General features: G+C 41.0%; 1 pseudogene; it reads left to right on the top strand.

The window, feature by feature from the left end:
• The first annotated feature begins 18,135 nt into the window (after positions 1-18,135).
• Positions 18,136-18,309, top strand: LOC112207938 (U1 spliceosomal RNA; annotated as a pseudogene).
• Positions 18,310-20,347: the final 2,038 nt, after the last annotated feature.

The following is a 20,347-nucleotide window of genomic DNA, read 5'->3' as shown; positions in this document are numbered from 1 at the left end:
TTAGGCCCTACTTCTGGTTTTCAAAATTATAACACCATTATGTCATAGGAATAAAATTCTCCTTATAAAATATTTATATACATATAGTACATATTATAGGGTGTGATATATATATATAGTATATATTATCTGTTATTTTATATATAAATACACAGTATTTTACAGGACTTGTTTTTTCCAGAAGAAAGCAACTTTGTTAGAAGTTTATATAAACCTACTTTTTGACTAAAATTTACTTTAAAGAAATGATACAATCCTTTGGGCAAACTATTGAAAAAACAAAAATTCCCTTTTCACTTTCCATTGAGTTGATTTAGTTGAAAACATTCAGTTGAAAAAAATCAATGTACATATTTTAGAATACTTTTTTTAGACCAAGCTGAGGATTTGGGGTCTGTTCTTTACTGTGGGGGAGGGAATGAAGCCTCAAAAATGATCTTGTGCAATCAGAAAAGTTGTCAGAAGCCTGTGTGTCCGTGAGAATGAGAAGCAGGTAACCGTACTTGGTGAGGATGCTCAACCAGCTACCGTTGCGCTCCGGGGAGCATGTGACCAGTGTTACTGCAGCAGACCAGAGCCTGGGTCACCCCCGGTATACCGACTGTGAGTCAACCACTCCCTTAAAAAAATGGAAGCAGTGCATCAGAGTCATGCAAAATATCTGCTACACCTGCCTGACGGGTCACTGCTGGGCCATGCTCACCCTGCAGTGAGTTCCCTTAGAGGCGGGTTATGACGAGGGTCCCATCCCTGCCTCCTACTGCTGCTTTAATGCTGCTGGCCTGCCCACTCACCATCGCCCAGAATAGCCTAAGATCCCACCCTGGGCGCTAAGCTCTGTTTCTCTGTCTTCCACAGATTTCCCTCCCATGTATCGTCATGGTCCAGTGTGTCTTATTTCACTTCCCTGGACCGTCACTGCCTGGGTTAGGATCAGTGCAGTGTCAGAAATACAGACTTTAGGTCGCAGCTCCTACTCGGGTAAGTTACTTAGCCTCTCTGTCTGAGCTCTTTCGTCTCCAAAACAGGTAAATTTATTACATTGACTCATTAAAACCCCAAGCCTTGAGAGGAAGGTTGATAGTACATGGACCTTTTCATTTACAAGGATGGGGAAGAAAGGAAAAAGAGAGAATTTAAAGATAATAGAATAAAGTTGGAGAACTTGTTCAAATGACAATTACATTGTCTGCTTTTAAATCATGTATTTTATTTATTTGTTTTGCCATATTTTGTTATTTAGTACCAACTAATTGCCAGACACTGTGCTGGGCTCTCGGTGTACAAAAGTACAGAGAACCCAGATCCAGGGCCTTCCATTTGCATGGAGAGGAGGTTGTAACAGACATATGAACACATAGGTATAGCAAGTGTAGAAACTGAAGTGTGACAAGATATTTGTCAGGCAAGAGGAGGGCACTGACGGTGGCCCAGAATTCTGTCACAGAGGAGGAGACATTTGTCTTGAATTTCGAAAGGTGGAAAAGGGTTAATCAGCCTTAGCGGGGAGGAATCTGGGCAGAAAAGGAAAGATTAGAGTGTGCTCAGCCTCTTTGGGAATTGATAAGTGGTTTGCACAACCGAAAAGTAAGGTGTGAGGGGAGGGCCTATGAGATTCAATGGTGGGCATGTAGACAAGGGTCCTAGGAGCCAGACAAAGGCATTTAGAGTTCATACTTCAGGAATCAATGACCACGACAGTGATGTGACGAGGTCACAGAAACCAGCAGAGAACATAGTTTTTTTTTTTTAAAGTTGCCTGAATGCAGCGGCTCCTGCCTGTAAGCTTAGCAATTTGGGAGGCCAAGGATGGAGGATAGCTTGAGTCCAGGAGTTCAAGACCAGCCTGAGCAACATAGCAAAATCCCATCTCTACACAAAATTAAAAAAATTAGTCCAGTGTGGTTGCACGTGGCTGTAGTTCCAGCTGCTCAGGAGGCTGAGGCAGGAGGATCGCTTGAGCCTGAGAGATTGAGACTGCAGTGAGCCATGATTGCACCACCCCATCCCTGCCTGGGCAACAGAGTGAGACTGTCTCAGAACAAAACATATTATTAACATTTGTTTTGATTGACAAATCATAACTATACATTTGTGGGGTACAATGTGATATTTTGATAATTGTATACAAGATGAAATAATTACATCAAGCAAACATATTCATCGCCTTGCTTACCTGTTCTCTTTCATGGTGAGACAATTGAAATTTATGCTGTTAGTTATTCTGAAATATATGACACATCATTACTGACTACAGTACCTTGCTATGCAATGGATCACCAATCCTCTGTCTATCTGAAACTTTGTTCTCTTTGATCATCAACTCCTCACTCCCTGTCTTCCCGCACCCCGCACCTGTCAGCCTCTGGTAACCATCATTCTACTTCCTGTTTCTATGAGTTCAACCTTATTAGATTTCACATGCCAGTGAGATCATGGGGTATTTGTCTTTCTGTGCCTACCTTATTTCTCTCAGCATAAAGTCCTCCAGATTCATCCATGTTGTCACAAATGACAGGATTTCCTTCCTTTGAAAGGCTGAATAGTATGCCATTGTATATATACCACATTTATCCATTCATCCACGGATGGACACTTAGGTTGATTCCACATCTTGGCTGTTATGAATAGGGTGCAATAACTATGGATGTGCAGACGTCTCTTGGACCTACCTTCAGTTCCTTTGGATACACACCCAGAAGCGAGATTACTGCATCATTTACTGGTTCTATATTCAGTTTTTTGAGGAACCTCCATGTCATTTTCCACAATGGCTGTAGTAATTTACATTTCCACTACACATAAGAGTTCCCTTTCCTCTGCATCCTCTCCAACATTTATTTTTCATCTTTTCGATGATAGCCATTCCAACAGGGGTGAGGTGATAACTCATTGTGGTTTTTATTTGCATTTCTCTAATAATTAGAGATGCTGAGCATTTTTTCATGTACCAACTAGCTACTTGTAAATGTTCTTTTGAGGACTTTGGGTCCTTTGCCCATTTTAACATCATCTAATTATTTGTTTTCTTGCTATTGAGTTGAGTTTCTTTTATATTTTGGACATTAGCTGCTTATTTGATGTATGATTTGCAAATGTTTTACTCCATTTTGTGGGTTGTCTCTTCTCTCTGCTGATTGTTTCCATTGCTGTGCAGAAGCTTTTGAGTTTGATGCCATTTTATTTGTGTGTTTTTGCTTTTATTGCCTGTGCTTTCAGGGTCTTATCCAAAAAAAATTATTGTCCACACCAACGTTATAGAACTTTCCCTTATGTTTTCTTCTAGTCATTTTAGAATTTCAGTTTTTATATTTAAGTCTTTTATCCATTTTTAAAATTTTATTTATTTATTTAGAGACAGGGTCTCACTCTGCCACCCAGGCTGGAGTGTAGTGGTGTGATCTCGGCTCACTGCAACCTCCGCCTCCTGGGTTCAAGTGATTCTCGTGGCTCAGCCTCCTGAGTAGCTGGGATTACAAGCACCTGCCACCACGCCCGGCTAAGTTTTGTATTTTTAGTAGAGATGGGGTTTCACCATGTTGCCCAGGCTGGTCTCAAACTCCTGACCTCAGGTGATGTACCTGTCTCAGCCTTCCAAAGTGCTGGGATTACAGGCATGAGCCACCATGCCAGGCCAAATCTTTTATCCATTTTAAGTGGATTTTTGTGTATGTCATAAGATAAGGGTCTAATTTCATTATTTCACATGTGGATATGCAGTTTTTCCAACATCATTTGTTGGAGAGACTCTCCTTTCCCCATTGTGTGTTCTTGGCACCCTCATCAAAGATCAGTTGACCATAAATGTGGGGGATTATTTCTGGGTGTTCCATCCTGTTCCATTGATTGATTTGTCTGTTTTTTATGCCAGTTCTAGTGTGTACTAATTGCAACTGCTAAAAGAGTTTAAAATGAGGGAGTGTGATGCCTCCAGCTGTGTTCTTTTCCTTCATGATTGTTTTGGCTATTTAAGGTCTTTTGTAGTTCCATATGAACTTAAGGATTGTGTTTTCTATTTCTGTAAAAAATGACATTGAATATTTGATAAGGGCTGGACTGAATCTATAGAACATATTGGGTAGTTTGTACATTTTCACAACATTATTTCTTATACCCATAAACATGGAAAATATTTCTATTTATTTGTGTTTTCATCATTTTCTTTCATCAGCATTTTATAGTTTTCAGTATGCAGGTCTTTTACCTCCTGGGTTAAATTAATACCTAAGTATTTATTTATTTTGTTGCTATTGTAAATGGGATTTTTTTCTTGAAATTTACTTTTTAAATATTTGTTATTAGTATATAGAACGCTACTGATTTTTGTATGTTGATTTTATATCCTGAAACCTTAATTCGTTTATATGTCCTAACAGTTTTTTTGTGGAGCCATTAGGGTGTTCTATATAAAAGATCAATTTGTCCGCAAATAGAGACATTTCACTTCTTCCCTCAATTAGAATGCCTTTTGTTTCTTTCTCTTGCTAAGACTTCTAGTGCTATGTTGAGTAGGAGTGGTGAGAGTGGGCATCCTTCTCCCTGATCCTAGGAGAAACGCTTTCGACTTTCCACAATTGAGAATGACGTTAGCTATGGGTGTGGCATGGGCGTCTCTCCTGTGCTGAGGCAGCTCCCTCTATGCTGGATCTGCGAGGGTTTGCTATTACGAAGGGCGTTGAAGCACGCTGGGGGCTGAGCCTGGAGCACCTGTGGGGGTGCTTCCTGTGGCGTGGTGCCTCTGGCTAGTTTCTCTGATGTGGCACCTCCATGGGCCAGGCCCGATCTGTGCCCTGTTTGCTGTGAGCCCCACCTGTTTTTGTTTCTAATTGGCCCTGTGGGCACTCCCAATGTTTCCCGTGGGACAAGACAGGCGTGAGCTCCTGCAAAGGGGCCCAGAATGGCGGGGGAGCGTTTCCCGTGGGACAAGACAGGCGTGAGCTCCTGCAAAGGGGCCCAGAATGGTGGGGAAGCGTTTCCCGTGGGACAAGACAGGCGTGAGCTCCTGCAAAGCGGCCCAGAATGGCGGGGGAGCGTTTCCCGTGGGACAAGACAGGCGTGAGCTCCTGCAAAGGGGCCCAGAATGGCGGGGGAGCGTTTCCCGTGGGACAAGACAGGCGTGAGCTCCTGCAAAGGGGCCCAGAATGGCGGGGGAGCGTTTCCCCTGGGACAAGACAGGCGTGAGCTCCTGCAAAGGGGCCCAGAATGGCGGGGGAGCGTTTCCCGTGGGACGAGACAGGCGTGAGCTCCTGCAAAGGGGCCCAGAATGGCGAGGAAGCGTTTCCCGTGGGACGAGACAGGCGTGAGCTCCTGCAAAGGGGCCCAGAATGGCGGGGGAGCGTTTCCCGTGGGACGAGACAGGCGTGAGCTCCTGCAAAAGGGCCCAGAATGGCAGGGGAGCGTTTCCCGTGGGACACGACAGGCGTGAGCTCCTGCAAAGGGGCCCAGAATGGTGGGGGAGCATTTCCCGTGGACAACACAAGTGTGAGCTCCTGCAAAGGGGCCCAGAATGGTGGGGAAGCAGAACTTCTGCTTCCAACTCACTTTCTCACTGTGCAACTGCGGATCCAGAGGAATCTCTGCATGTGAGGCTCTGCCAGGTTGGGGAGGAGTGTGCGCTCAACATCTCTCTCCACTTTTTACCATTGCAACAGCTTTTCTTAGCTCTGGGGTCCAGGAGTGTGTCTCAGCCTTAGTCCTGAGTTCTGGGACATGCATGATGGTATTCTTGCCTGTGGAGAGCTGCTAGTTGAATTTCTGTGGTGGTGAGTGATGTCAGTGAAGTCCCATTCTGGTTTCTCTCTGATGTCACACTGAGAGCACAGTCTTGGTGAGAAGATTATCTTTGTGTAAAAGCAAAGAAGAGAGGAGAGAACCTGCGTTTCTCCTCTGCACTATCCGCTGCGTTTTTCTGTAGAATTGGGTGTGCCATTTGCAAGAGCTGTGTGTGTGCAGCAGAGCAGGCAGCCAACCAATCCTTGCGGTTCAGCGTGAGTTGGGAGGGAGAAAGCGCAAACCACTAAGTGTAGGCAACACGCAGGGAGTTCAGTTGGGAAGTTTAGCGAGTGGTGTCCAAAGCAGAGTTGCTCCATCAGCACTATGGGCAGGTTGGGCCATACAATTCTTTGTTGTTGGGGAGGGAAGGCTGTCCTGTGCCTTGTAGGAGGTTTGGCAGCATCCCTGGCCTGGACACCCCATGACAGTGGCAACCCCTCCCCTAGCGGTGACAAACGTTAAGGTCTCCAGATGTTGCTAAATGTCCTCTGGTGGGGGTGGGAAGGGCATTGCCCTGTGTGAGGACCGCTGGTAGAGACTGATGCAGGGTTCAGAAAAGAGATTTTTCTTTTTCAGTTGGGACATACATGATCAGTCTTGGGGAAGGAAGCAGAAGCAATGGTGGAATAGGACAAAGATAAAGGAAAGAGGTGGAAAGTGATGCACAAAGACCGCGATGACCCGGTGTGGGGTGATATGGGCGAGGACAGCATCCAGCAAAGAGGTCCTGGCTCCTGACTGCGATTTGGTGGCTCTACTGTACCCTGTGCAAAGGGTATAGGTTGGTGCTTGTTTTCTCTCCATGTGGTCAGAAGTCTCATCTTCAAAGTGCTTAAGCTGTAGCCCTTGCCCTGTCACCTCTGGTTACTGCTGGGACCTGGGTCACACTCCTGGTTCATCTGCTGGCCCCAGGCCGGGTGAGGCTCCCACGTGCCTGCTGGCCTGAGAAAGGCTTATGTGAGTCACAGGGGCTACCAGGGGCAGAGAGAAGGGAACAGGATGGAGAAATTAAGTGAGGAATAAGATTGTACAAAGCCAGGAAGAAGCCGAAAGGGGACTTGGCTCTGGCAGCATTTTGTTTTGCATCAGTCTGTGCTGGAATAAGCTGTCAAAAGGTTGTCTACCCATTGCCTCCTGGTACCTTGTGCTGTGCTCATTGTTGGCAAAACACTTGAATGATTGTGGCCTAAATGTGCAGTGATAAAAGACAGAACATAGCTTTGTTATTTTTCCAACCAGAATAGGAGAGTGGCTTTTGGAATCAAGATTTAAAATTCAGCCTTATCCTCATGATTTGCTTGTGTTTTGGCTTGTATTTTGGCTTGTGCTTGAAATCACAAGAAAGATCAAGGGTTTAAATGTGATCTTAAGAAGACATGAGAGAGAAAATTGATATTTTCCTATCTAATATTTATATTACTTTCCTGTATAGAGTAGGCTAAGGATTTTATTTGGACGCTAATTATATGTAATTCCTATAGCAGTTATTTTGATTAAGCCAACTAGATTTACCTCTAATTATTCATTTTAAGCCCTAGATTTAAAGATAACTTTTTATTCTCTGTAAACAACCTAAAAGTTGCCTTAGATTTATTTCATAATATGTAAAAATGCTGAAAAAGGGCTTGTTTGGCTGGAGAGACATTTTAATTTTTCCCTTTAATTTTAAATGACAATAGTGTGTGTATAGGAGCTGCGTTTCCTGCCAAATATTCACCTGGTGTGGAGACTGAATAACATGCCACTCTAAGGGTTAATAAAAGCATTAAATAACTTGCATCTGGGAAACATCAATTGAACAGATAATTGCTTCTTTGTGTTTCTGCTTAGTAGTGGCTGGACATGTAAAGTTTCTATACCACAAAATGAAAACAGATGAGCAAACAAGAGGCTCGGGGTCACATAACCGATGCGTGCTCAAAGCTCAAAGCAGCGTCAATCAAACCTGGAGGGTACCATGTCGAGAGATGGTATCTTTCCATTAATCAGGAATTGGTACCCGGGTGATAGACGGCCTCTGTAATGAAAACCTCAGTTAGCAAACAGCCAGAAGAGAGAGAAAATAATCCAACCAGCCAAATAATCAAAGAACACATGAGGTGTCTGTAGGGAGATTTCCACAGTGGGAAACCCATAGAAAAAGTTCTGTCTCTCACTCTTGTTTTTGTTTTTTGTTTTTGGATACAATTTCATTTAAGTAGAAAGATCATCCATGATTTTCTCAATCTTCCTTATGTCTTTTATGCACTATACTTGCCAAAGTAGCATAGACAGAAAAAAAGCAGGAATCCTATGGATTTCCACCCTTAGTCCTTCAACTAACTTTAAAATAACTTTTAATTTTCTTATTCAGGTCTACATTCTAAGTCACACTCCCCTCCCACATGTCTTTGCCTGCTATTTTACTTCATTAATATTTACCAGCTTTTCTGAATTTAGACACCTAATTTTGTATTTTCATGTATTTCTCTGCATATCCTTCAGATCCTTATTTTCCTCAATATTCATGTGAAATATATAAACTATAATTTCTGTGTTCTTTTAAGAGATAGCAGGTACCTAAACAAAGGGGTGTTCTCCCGTGATTTTTTTAACTCAGCATTGTTTGCCAGAAATGGTCACTTGGGATTTATTCCCACGCCCTTGTGTTTTTCCCTCCCCCTCCCCTTTCCCTCCTTTCCCTCCCTTTATCTTTTTCTCTCTCCCTTCCTCCTGCCCACCCACCCTACATTTTTCCCTCCCTCCCTCCCTTCTTGCTCCCTCCCTCTCTTTCTTCCTCCCTCCCACCCTCCTTTCCTTCTTTTCCTCTCTTTCTTTGTCCTTTCTTCTCTTCCCTCCTCCTTTCCACCCTTTTCCTTTCACCAATATTTATTGAGTGCTTATTGCACAAGAGACTTTGAGTGTCCAGTGCTGGCTTGTGGCAGGACAAGCTGCAGACAAAACCCCTCAGACACCGAGTTGTAGAAGGAAGGGCTTTATTCGTCTGGGAGCTTCAGCAAGACTCACGTCTCCAACAACCGGCCTCCCCGAATGAGCAATTCCTGTCCCTTTTAAGGGCTCACAACTCTAAGGGGGTCCGCGTGAGAGGATCGTGATGGACTGAGCAAGCTGAGGGTTCACGACTGGGGGCTGCATGCACTGGTAGTTAGAACGGAGAAGAACAGGACAGGGATTTTCACAGTGCTTTTCCATACAATGTCTGTAATCTATAGTTAACCTGACCGATTAGGTCAGGGGTCGATCTTTAACTACCAGGCCCAGTGTGTGGCACTGGGCTGTCTGCCTGTGGATTTCATTTCTGCCTTTTAGTTTTTACTTCTTATTTCTTTGGAGGCAGAAATTGCGCATAAGACAATATGAGGAGTGGTCTCCTCCCTTAGCTAAGGACTCTGACCCCTCCTTCTGTGGGGCTCCATGTATTCTTTCTCATTGGCAACACTGGGAATAGCAGGGCCCAGTTGAGTTTGGAGAGTGTCGCTTAGTGCTCTTTAGTTGCAACCATCTGAAAATAACATGAAAAGAAAGGGGAATTTCCTGAAAAATATTGGTGGTAGCAATGACAGCAAGGCTCAAAGAATAAACTGGAAGCTGAGAAACTAGGCTTGGAAATAGAAATCAAAGGGACTGGGGAAGGAAGGACCCTGCCTTCGTCTCTGGGCAGGAAGGGTTCGCTCAGCGCACTGGTGCTGCGATAAGTATCATGTGCCTCTGCTGTTCTCTCATCACGGATCAAGAGTCCAAGCCTGGAGGGAGAGCGACTGACAGCCATGGGCTGGTCACACGCCTGCCTGAGAGCTGCACGGGAGCCGGCGAGGAAAAGCCCTTGCTGCTTCCAGTGTAAGGCAGGTGTCTGGATTTATCTTCAAGAGAGCCAACACGATGAATGAAGGAACTTAAATCATGGCACGGTTAGAAAGAAAAGTAGCAAGACAGGAACTACTCCTTCCCTCCAAACAAAAAGAAAAACAAAAGATATTCACTATAATTAATATGAATTTGCAAGAGAAATAACGCAGTATATGATCTCAGTCTCAACTTATATCTTTATTTCAACTATATCTACTTCAGAAAGGATTTGAAGGGTTTCCAATAAAAGACAAATAAAATGTTATAAATGGTAGATAAATGAAGATCAAATATGACCCTGGTAGAGGTATGATAATTTTGTCTGTCTTGTTCAAGAGCCACACTGGCTGCACCTGCTATAGTAGATGCTCAATAAGTATCATTACCTTCTGCCAGGTCCCTCCCAGCATATGTGGGGATTATGGGAACTACAATTCAAGATGAGATTTGGTTGGGGACACAGCCAAACCATATCAGTATTACATTTTATTGCAACTATTGGCTCAATAGGTGCACTATGTATTTTTGTTCAAAGTTATTGCTCAAGCGTTTACCGTATATATTGTTAACTTATCACAGTTCATTCTTAAGTACTATTATATCATCTCCCAAGTAATATAAAAATCTTACAGCAGTATATAAGCAGTCCTGGCTTTTCACGGTTCTGATATGCAGGAATTTTTGTTACTGTGCTTTGGTTAGATAACATATGTAATTCCTTCATGGACACAGTGCAAATTTCACTTTCCACAGTGTATTAACTACATGTAATTTCATTCAGTACAAATTTTGATGCTGGTTTTTAGTACAAAAATTAGTAAGTATTTAATGGACAAGCATGATGATCAGTGAGCAATCATGCTCTCTCTGTGAAAGTGTGCTGGTTATTTGTCACTGTGTACCTGTGCGTCTGTATGAATTTAGTTTAGACAGATATCAAGGTGTGTAGTTGTGTAAACTACTTGTCCTCCAGTCATAAACTCACATAATTTAACTTTTAAAGCACCATCACTGTTGGATAAGTGTCCAGGTCACCTTTATTCATTTGGATACCTCCATGAAAATGTTAAAAAGCCGCTTTTTACTAACAAATACAACTTTAATCGTCCAGCTAGTGGACCAACGAGTTATTTCAATGTTTAAAGCCTACTGTCTTAGACAAACTTTTCAACAGACTGCTGAAGCTACAACTGGAGATCATGCAATTTTTAAGCTAAGTTTTGAAAGATATATTACTTAAAAATGCAATTGAAATACTTAAGCATCATGGCAGCAAAGAAAGTGAGTAATATGTGTGTGCAGTACAGCAGAAACTTGTATTGCTCTGTGAAAATAACATGCAGGATACCAACAGAATGCAAGTGGAGCTATTGGCTCACTTTGCTCCTGCTTGTGCAGAACTTTTCATGTCAGGCCATCTCCTGGGCTACTGGTGAGTTTATGGATCAGCCCAGCTGTAGTCTATCCTGTTGTTCCTGAAGTGGGGTGGAGGTCAGCCAGCAGCCTGCAAAAATGTTAGAAAATGAGAGTCAAGCAGGACTTCTGATGCCCCCAGATCATGTTATTGTTATGATCAGCCATCCACAGCAAGTGTCTTATTTGCATTATATCTGGTGACAGCGATGGATCTACATTGCTGTTTGCCTCTTGTAACCCATGGCGTGAGAATGCAAAATTATATGCGATGATAGTGATGGATCTACATTGCTGTTTGCCTCTTGTAACCCACAGTGTGAGAATGCAAAATCCAGGGTTAGGAGTGCAGTCAGTGGCAGTGTGACTAGGTGTTTCTCTGTATGCTACTAAGAAAAATACAGCCAGGAAACTGTTAGTGCTTTCATTTTGTTTCACTATAGGTCTCCTGGATGATCAAAACAGATGGGAAGGAGCCATGGTGGGGCAATGATCCTGTTCTGTTGCCTCCTGGAGATTCAAGCATTATATATGGAGAGCTATCATCTCTACCCCTCCTCCCGGTTTACTCTCATGGTGAGGTCAGGTAGAGTTTAGCAGGGATGTTCATGTGAATATCGTCTGTGTTTGTGAATAGGCTCGTATTTCAGTTACAAGCAACATGATAACTTTAAAGTTCAGTTGCTGGTTAATAACTGTCTTTTTTATTAAGTTGATATTGAACTTGATGTCTTTTTGCAGCACTAACAGAGATTACTGGTGCTACCTTTTAGCTTTTGATCATTTATGCAAGCCTAGATTTTTAGCTTTACATTGTAAAAGGGGTATTTTTTTCAACATTTTTTTGGTGAGAGTATTAAAGTTGACATTATAATGATCACAAGTGTAAACAGGTATATAAGGAAGTGGCGATACATTGTTAAGACTGCTGTTATTCATGATGCTTAGCCAAATGGAGGTGCAATTAATACTGCCATGTAGAACTGGAATAACGTCAGCTCAGGAACAGCAAGTTTAGATAGTTTGACTGTAGTGAATTTTCATGAATGGAATACTTAATCACTTTAGTGGATCTTGGGGGTCAATTCAGGCTGTTTTACTTGATCCACTTCTTATCATTATCCTTACAAAGTCTTCTGAGATAACACAGCACTGATAGTTGCTAACAGACTTTATATCTACCACGTTATTAGCATTTTATCTTGATACACTGATAAAATAAGCTTCAGGAATATTTGAAAGATTGCAATGGCTTCCAGCTGCCAAATGCTAGATTTAATTATTTTTTAGGACCAACATGAGGGTTTAGACACACCGCTTGTGGTGCAGCACACATGTATTATCCAAACTGAAATTAGGAATTCAACTGAAGTCCATGTAGAGTCGAAAAATGTGAATATTTGGAGATGATCTAGCTCACTTTATTTTGTAGAAAAGAAAACAGATTCAGGGAAAGGGCATGCATTGCCTAAGGTGATTCAGCAGGTTTGGAGCAGAAACACAACACACCTAAGGTGATTCAGCAGGTTTGGAGCAGAAACGCAATACAATTTCTGTTCTTTTGCTTCTCAGATCCAGAATTTTTTCACAATACTGAACTACTTATGTTTCTGATTCCTTATTTTTTCTGTTTTATATTTTGCCAATATTGTCTTACCAAGATCCTATTCTTTACCCCAAATATTTAAATTCATTACCACTATTGTCTCTTTATAAGTAAAAGTACTAGTTGTTATTATAAATGATTATTCGATCACTTTTCATTTTTTTTGGGTCCAGTACAAAGTTAGTAACAAATAAACATTATAGGCTTTGGCAATCCAAGGGGAGCTCAAGTCCTCCAGGGCACGTCAGGAAAAGGCTAAACGACAGCTGAGCTTCGAGTGGACAGAATACAGCTCTCATACGGACTGTTGAGTATTTGATATTGTTCAACAATTTCATTCATCTTCAGTTTTTTCCTCTTTGAAGTGATGGATTTAGTCCTTGCTATACTTGACTTTCAAGTTTCTTTTGAAATAATTATAGATTCACAGGAAGTTGCAAAAGATACAGGGATGTCTTAGGTACTCTTCACTAATTCTCCCAGCGGTGACATCTCGCATAGCCATAGAGCATATCAAAACCTGGAAACAGACATAGGTACAATTCAGAAAGCTTGCTCAGATCACAACCATTTTGTACACATTTGTTTTTGTATGTATGTGTGTGTGTATGTGTGTGCATGTGTTCTGTGCATTTTTATCTCGTGTAGATCTCTGTAACTACAACCTCGACAGTCAAGATACAGAACTGTAGCCTCACCGCCAGGCTCCAACTTGCAATCTTTGTGGACACTCTGACACATTTTCCTCCACCCCTTCCCCTTGGCAACCCCATAGTCTGTTCTCCATCTTTACAATTTTATTTCTATAATTCATATAAATGTAATTGTACAAAATCGTATTTTTGAAGGGAAGAAACAAGTCACAGATATTTTTGTTAGCACTGCAAAATAATCTTTAACGCTCATTTATTTTATGTTCTGTTTGTCTCAAAAAATGTGGTTTGTTCTTTCCCATATTTTCTGATATCAGGATAGGAAATCAATAGCAAACAAAACATAATTCCATTCATTTTTTTCCACAGCTTGTTTTTCACTGCTGTTTCCTAACGCTTATTGTTCCATTTACTCTTTCTCTCTGTTTTCCATCACATAAAAGTAACTTTGTGTTCTTTATATCTTCTAAGAAAACTTGGTAATGAGTCTTTAATGTGAAGCCCGGACCACCCTTGTTTTGATTTTGTGTTATGGGTGTTCTTTTGTGTGATCGCTTTCATGGAGAGTCCTTGTGAAGCTGGGCTTTTCCAATGGTTTGTCAAAATGGAAATAGATATTTAACAAACCAAACACAAAATGACCTTGCTCCAGGAATGCATCATTTCTGAGAAAACACTACCTCTTCCAACTAGAGATTGTGAATATTACTCATATTATCCTTTACTCCCTTTTATTAAAACTGTATTTTTTTACACTTTTGTATAACTTGGGTAATGAAATGTGAAACTAAGTGATTGCCTACCTATTACAATTGATATTAACGATGCTAGTGGGAGGCCACCTCTACAGTGGCTGCGCCATGTCTAGGGACTTGCTAGCTTTGCTACATTACATGGGATTGCCTACGTACTAAATGCAAACTTACTCATGCACATAGGAAACCATTTGTATTAATATGATTAAGAAGCCCTGCCTAACCCTGATGAAAAATTACTTGAAAATAACAGAAGACAGAGTCCTTATTTTAAAGTACATTAGCTATTGGGAGTAATTACTATTAGTCCAACCATAACTGGATCTAATGAGACTGAATAGAAACAAATTAGACATAATTGGAAGCTAAGCAAAAGTCAATTAAATTCCTATAATTTTACCTTTATAAAAATTATTGAATTAAATGACCCGGATCAATTAGCAGAGGAAATAAAGCCATGAAGAATATTTCCAGGAAACTATTACCTTTTTTGAGGGAAAAATATTGTTTCACTTAATGATTAGAGTTTAGTAAAAAGTAGCTTAATGAATTTTGCTGCCTTAGCAGTTTAATAACTTCAAATGAAGTAATTATGCAAATTTTTTGATAGTTTTACCTACAAAGTAATGCAGGAGTTGTTTTAAGGAATCCAGGAGTAGAATTTATTTGATAGAATAAAATAACATATTTATAAAAATCAGCAAATTCAGATGGTTTGGAATAAAGATATGATTGCTTTTACTCAATATTCACTTTAGGGCTGGGTTAGCTGTGTGGGAATTGCAGCTGACCTGTTGTAGAAATTGTGTGCTTGGAAATATATCACCACATTGCTCCATGTAGACTCCCTCTGTGATTCAAGTCTTGTTCCTACAGCACTGCTGTCAACCCTCAACCACCGTCACCCTATAGACCCCAAGTCAGTTTGTATTCAGTAATGCAAGTGGTGTTCTGTGCAACTGGTCACCCAAGAACTTGGTGCTAAGAAACTGAGAAAGTGATGACCAAGACAATCTCATCAAAACACAGCCAGGGCCAGTCACAGTATCGTAGTTTCTGCTTTCTGGATGTTCAAGGAAATGTAGATCATGGCTCCTTCGGTGATGCCTCATTATCTTCAAAAGGAGCTGTGAGCGACACTCATTTCCAAATGCAATGGAATACGATTGCAGTTTCAATGAGGTCCTAAAGTATAATTAATTATATAATAGTTATCACAATATTAATTCTGTAAGGACAGTCACAAAGGAAAGAACAGTAGCAAATAGGTCTCAGGAAATATATCAAATGAGATGTTCAGGTGTGATGCAGCTTCGTACATACTATGCTGAATACATTATGTCTGTAATTAAACCAGCTGCATACACAATGCCGGTGTGGCAAATTCTTTGCTGAAGCATGTATGCCAGTTTTCTCATTTTTAAAAATGACAAGTGCATGCTTAATCAGGTTACAGTGGATAGATTATGATATTATCAATGCACTGGACAAATCCATTAATGATACAGTGAGATTTTGTGCAGAAAAATGGAATTGAGAGGTGTGAATCCAAAATTTGAAGAATAAAGAGCATACATTTGTAATTAGGAAATATCTCTCACTTTCATCCCTTATGTGCCACACATAGCACAATCCAGCCCCACCCAGCCATGACTCTTACACATATCACTCCTGACAAAGCCGGCCTGGCAATTCAGACCCGGAGCCCAGGGAAAAGAGAGGAATCCCATGATTTCTGGCAAACACTGCTACTTCTTTTGTAGTGGTGTGAGATGAATGCCTCTACATGCACACAAGTGCCATGTTGAGGGGGATGAATCTTTCAAGATTTGTTTAAAGTCAAATAATGTGAAGGTCCATGACTGACCTCCAGGCCTCTCAGAGCTTCAGTTAACTCCTTTGTGTTATGGGATGTTAGAAGAACGTTTACAAGTCAGAGCATGTGATGCTCAGGAGCAAGAGTGAATGAGGAGGAACCCAAACAGGTCCAGCACAGAACATCAGCATCTGAGCATCAAGTCTACCCCTGAGAAAAAGTGGTCCAAAGGTTTGTGTGGACCCCATTCTCCAGGCCTTACAAACCCTGTGATTTCTGTCTCATTCTGTCCCGTCCTGTCACTTTGAGTCTGAATTGGAAGAGAGAAAAACAGTAACTAGATCAGTAAAGTAAGGAGGAGTGAAGAGCAGGAAGGTGGAGGTCGTGGTGGTGGAAGATGGAAACCTCCGCGCGTGAAATAGAACAGTTTGGATGTCAGCTGTGACTGCTCTAGATCTCCTAAAACCCACTCCATTTTTATTAAAAATATACATTGCATTTTTCCAGTGTACACGACATCATGTTAAGAGTTCATAAAGTTTTGAGGATGTGAGTCATCAGAAAGGAGGTTTAAAGAACCGATTATTTTGGTGGTCTGACTCCTTTACCCCAGTAGGAACAGATGCCATTTTGCTTATGCCCTGTGCTGAATCTCAGAATGCCTGTCAACCCAACACGCTTCAGCATGAACTTTAACTCAAAAAATCAAAAAGTACCAGGATCAATTTGCAATCCTAGCTATATGATATTTTAGAAATTACAAAGCCTCTAAATGAGCTATTTTGTCAACTTCATAGATGAGAAATCTAAGAGTGGGTTAGTCAGTTCTTTTAGATTTCTCATATCCATAAAGTGGATAGAACATCTAATTTAGAGGCTTGTTGAAGGATAGACAGAAATGGCATTTATAAAGTATCTAGTGAAACTACTGCTAGGGATTATATGCTCAGTAAATGATGAACACCATAATCACAAATAATTTGATCTTTGCCAGTGTAAAATGTATTTGTCTGTCTGCTTGGTTTTTCTCGGAGGCATAGTTTCCCTCTGTCACTCAGGCTGGAGTGCAGTGCTGTGCTCCCTGCAACCTCTGCCTCCCAGGTTCAAGTGATTCTCCTGCCTCAGCTGGGATTACAGGAGCCCGCCACCATGGCCCAACTAATTTTTGAGTTTTTACTAGAGACGGGGTTTTACCATGTTACCCAGGATGGCCTTGAACTCTTGGCCTCAAGCGATCCATCCACCTTGGCCTCCAAAAGTGCTGGGATTACAGGCGTGAGCCACTGTGCCCGGCCACATTTATTTTAATTCGGAGAACAATTTTTCAGTAAGGTTGTACAAATGATTGTCCTACATTCCTGCATGTTTGAAACTCTTTTTCTCTTTTTGTCTCCATATGTGAATGACAGTTTGGCTAGGTATAGAATGCTTGGTTTACACTTTTTATTGTTCATAAATCTATAGTCTTATCTTTGTTTCCATCCTCTATACCAGCTTGAGTAGGATTAGAGTGTGGGATTCACCTATAAAACTCTATACCCATTGAACAAGTCCTCTTTTCCCCCTCCGCTAGTCCCTGGCATCTGTCATTTTACGTCTCTGTTTCTAAGAGTTTGACTACTTTAAAAACCTCATATAAGAAGGATCATGCAGCACTGTGTTTGTATTTTTGTGGCTGGTTTATTTCACTTAGTATAGTATCCCCAAGGTTTATCTATGTTATGACATATGACAGGATTTCCTTCTTTTTTAAGGCTGAATAATAATTTATTGTATATATACCACTTTTTAAAATCCATTCATCTCTTGACAGATATTTAGGTTGCTTTTACCTCTTGGCTATTATGAATAATGCTGCAATGAACATGAGATGAACAAGCTCCTTTTTTATCTCTTTACTTTTGTTAGAAGCTTTTAATTCCTGATTAATGAGTTCTGAATGTATGCAGAGGTCTCTACCTGGCAGTGACCTAAAGCCTTGTCTTCTGCCACCCTGCTCAGCCTTCAGATTCAAGTCTCTAGATTCTTGAGGTTGGGAAATGTTTCCGGAGCAGCCATGGTTTTGCATTCACTGGCCATTCAGGTTTTCTGCTTTGCCATCTTCCCCCGGGGGTTTCCTTATCCTCCTGGAAGCACAACTAGGCATTTAAGTCCATGTTGACTGTATTTTACCTGCTATTTCTATGTGTTTTGCAATAAGGGCTTTTCAAGATACCCATAACTTGTGGCTAAAAATGAGGTTTGTTCCACTGTGCCTTAGAAATATCCAGTTTCATACTTACCTGGCAGGGCAGATACCATGATCTTAAAGGCAGTTTTCCCAGGGCAAGGCTTATCCATTCCACTCTGGATCCATTATAGGGATATGCTGGTCCCTGGAATTGCCCCAAATGTGGGAAGCTCTACTGCAAAATTTTTGGTAGTGAGCAATGGCATTATGCATTCATGTATGAATTCAACTGAGTATCCAGTTTCATACAAATAATAATAACATCTTCTATAAAATGTATTCTTGTGTATTAACACATGGGGCTCTCTAGTACTCCTGCTGAGATATATGGGAATCTACCCTAGTTTTGCCATTTTCTCCTAACATCAGTCTACTTCTTTTAATATTCATTGCTTCTCCCCATTTCTGTAGTTCAGTGCACGTTCCTTTCCTCTGCAGGAACTACTTCTCTTTCCTCACCCAACTCATAAATCCCTGCCTCCCACCCTAAGGGTAGGCACATGACCCAACCTGGGAGATCAGAATGCCACACTCCCAATACAGGATTGGTTTGTGAGTAGGCAGATGATTCTGTCCATGCACAGAACTAAGTAGAAGAGAGTTTTTACACCTCAGCTTAGCTTGATGCTAGCAGAGAGCTACTGGAGTTCTATTTCCTCCTCTAGGGAAGAAAAGGATTTTGGTTTGGAGATAAAGCCAAGATACCAAGAAAGTGGGAATGAAAGACTTAGAGACAGGGTGTCCTGGCCCTTTTTCAGATGCTCAGATGCTGGCACTAGCTTGAGGCCCAGTTCTGCTTCTGCTCTTCCCAACAGCCCCTTTTCAGATGTTGGCACTAGCTTGAGGCCCAGCTCTGCTTCTGCTCTTCTCAACATTTGGTAAGAGGAGCTCCCAATTTCTTTTCTAAGATAGCTGGTTTGACTTGGATATCCATCTCTTCTAATCAAGGGTCCTGATTCCTTGTCATTGTCATCAAAAAATATTTGTAAATATTTCACTTCTCGCTGACATGCTTTTGGTGTTGAACAAAGTGATTTGCACAGATACAATCTCTGCATCTTAATAGCTTACATTCTAAGAGCTGTACACCTGGCACTCTTTCTCTGGAACTATAACTGCTACGTTCAAGAATCTTTATTAATAATACTTTTCAGATATATAGTTAAAAAATAATTTTAATAGTTGAAAGGCATCCATCTTTCCAAGAGGTTTAGACATACTGCAATTGAGTGCTAAGTGACTTTTATTTTGTATTTTTGTATTTTTTAATATTTGTATTTCCATAGGTTATTGGGAAACAAGTGGTACTCAAGATGGATGAAGGACTTAAATCCAAGACAATAAACTATAAAAATTCTAAAAGACAACATTGGAAAAACTCTTCTAGACATTGGCTTAGGCAAGGATTTCATGAACAAGAACCCATAAGCAAACACAATAAGAACAAAAATAAATAGCTGGGACCTAATCAAACTAAAGAGCTTTTTGCACAGCAAAAGGAACAGTCAGCAGAGTAAACAGACAACACACAGAGTGGGAGAAAATCTTCACAATCTATACATCTGACAAAGGACTGATATCCGGAATCTACAATGGACTCAAACAAATTAGCAAGAAACAAACAAATAATCCCATCAAAAAGTGGGCTAAGGACATGAATAGACTTTTAGGTTACTTTTAGGTATTTGTGTGTGCAGACCTCTTGGTGTCAAGGCTAAACTGTTCCTTTCTCTGACACATAGGAAATTGATGCACAATACCTTGCAGTGTATAATTCCAGGCCCCTAGGCATTGGAGACTGGGTTATCTTTTCACTCAACTGACAGTTGATACATTGTTTGCACTGAAAAATCTGGCTTTGTTGAACCACACCAGTTTATGTTTTTAATTCCAAATGTTACCTTGTTATGAACTATTTTTTTGTCCTTTCCTCTAGAGAAATGCTAATGCTGCTTGCTTACATGGAAAGCAAAGTTAAGGAGTTGGTGTTGACATTTTGGCTTGCTGTCACAGGCAAAAAAGAGTAGTGCTGTTTTTGTGTGTTTAATTTTCTTTCACTTTCCCCACTCTGTGTATTGGAGGATGCCTTTAGCAATAAGTAGTCCTTATCCAGGTCACTCACTCATTAACCACCAACCACTGACAGTAATGTCTTTACTAGATATTTTGCTTCTTTTGATTAATTTGTCTCTATTTCCTTTGTTCTAAAGCCTATAGTGAGTCATCATATTTGGAATAATAGTAGAGCTCCCTGCT

This window comes from Pan troglodytes, chromosome 3 (genome assembly GCF_028858775.2).
Source record: "Pan troglodytes isolate AG18354 chromosome 3, NHGRI_mPanTro3-v2.0_pri, whole genome shotgun sequence".
NCBI lineage: Eukaryota > Metazoa > Chordata > Mammalia > Primates > Hominidae > Pan > Pan troglodytes.
This window is presented reverse-complemented; position numbering and strand designations above follow the sequence as displayed.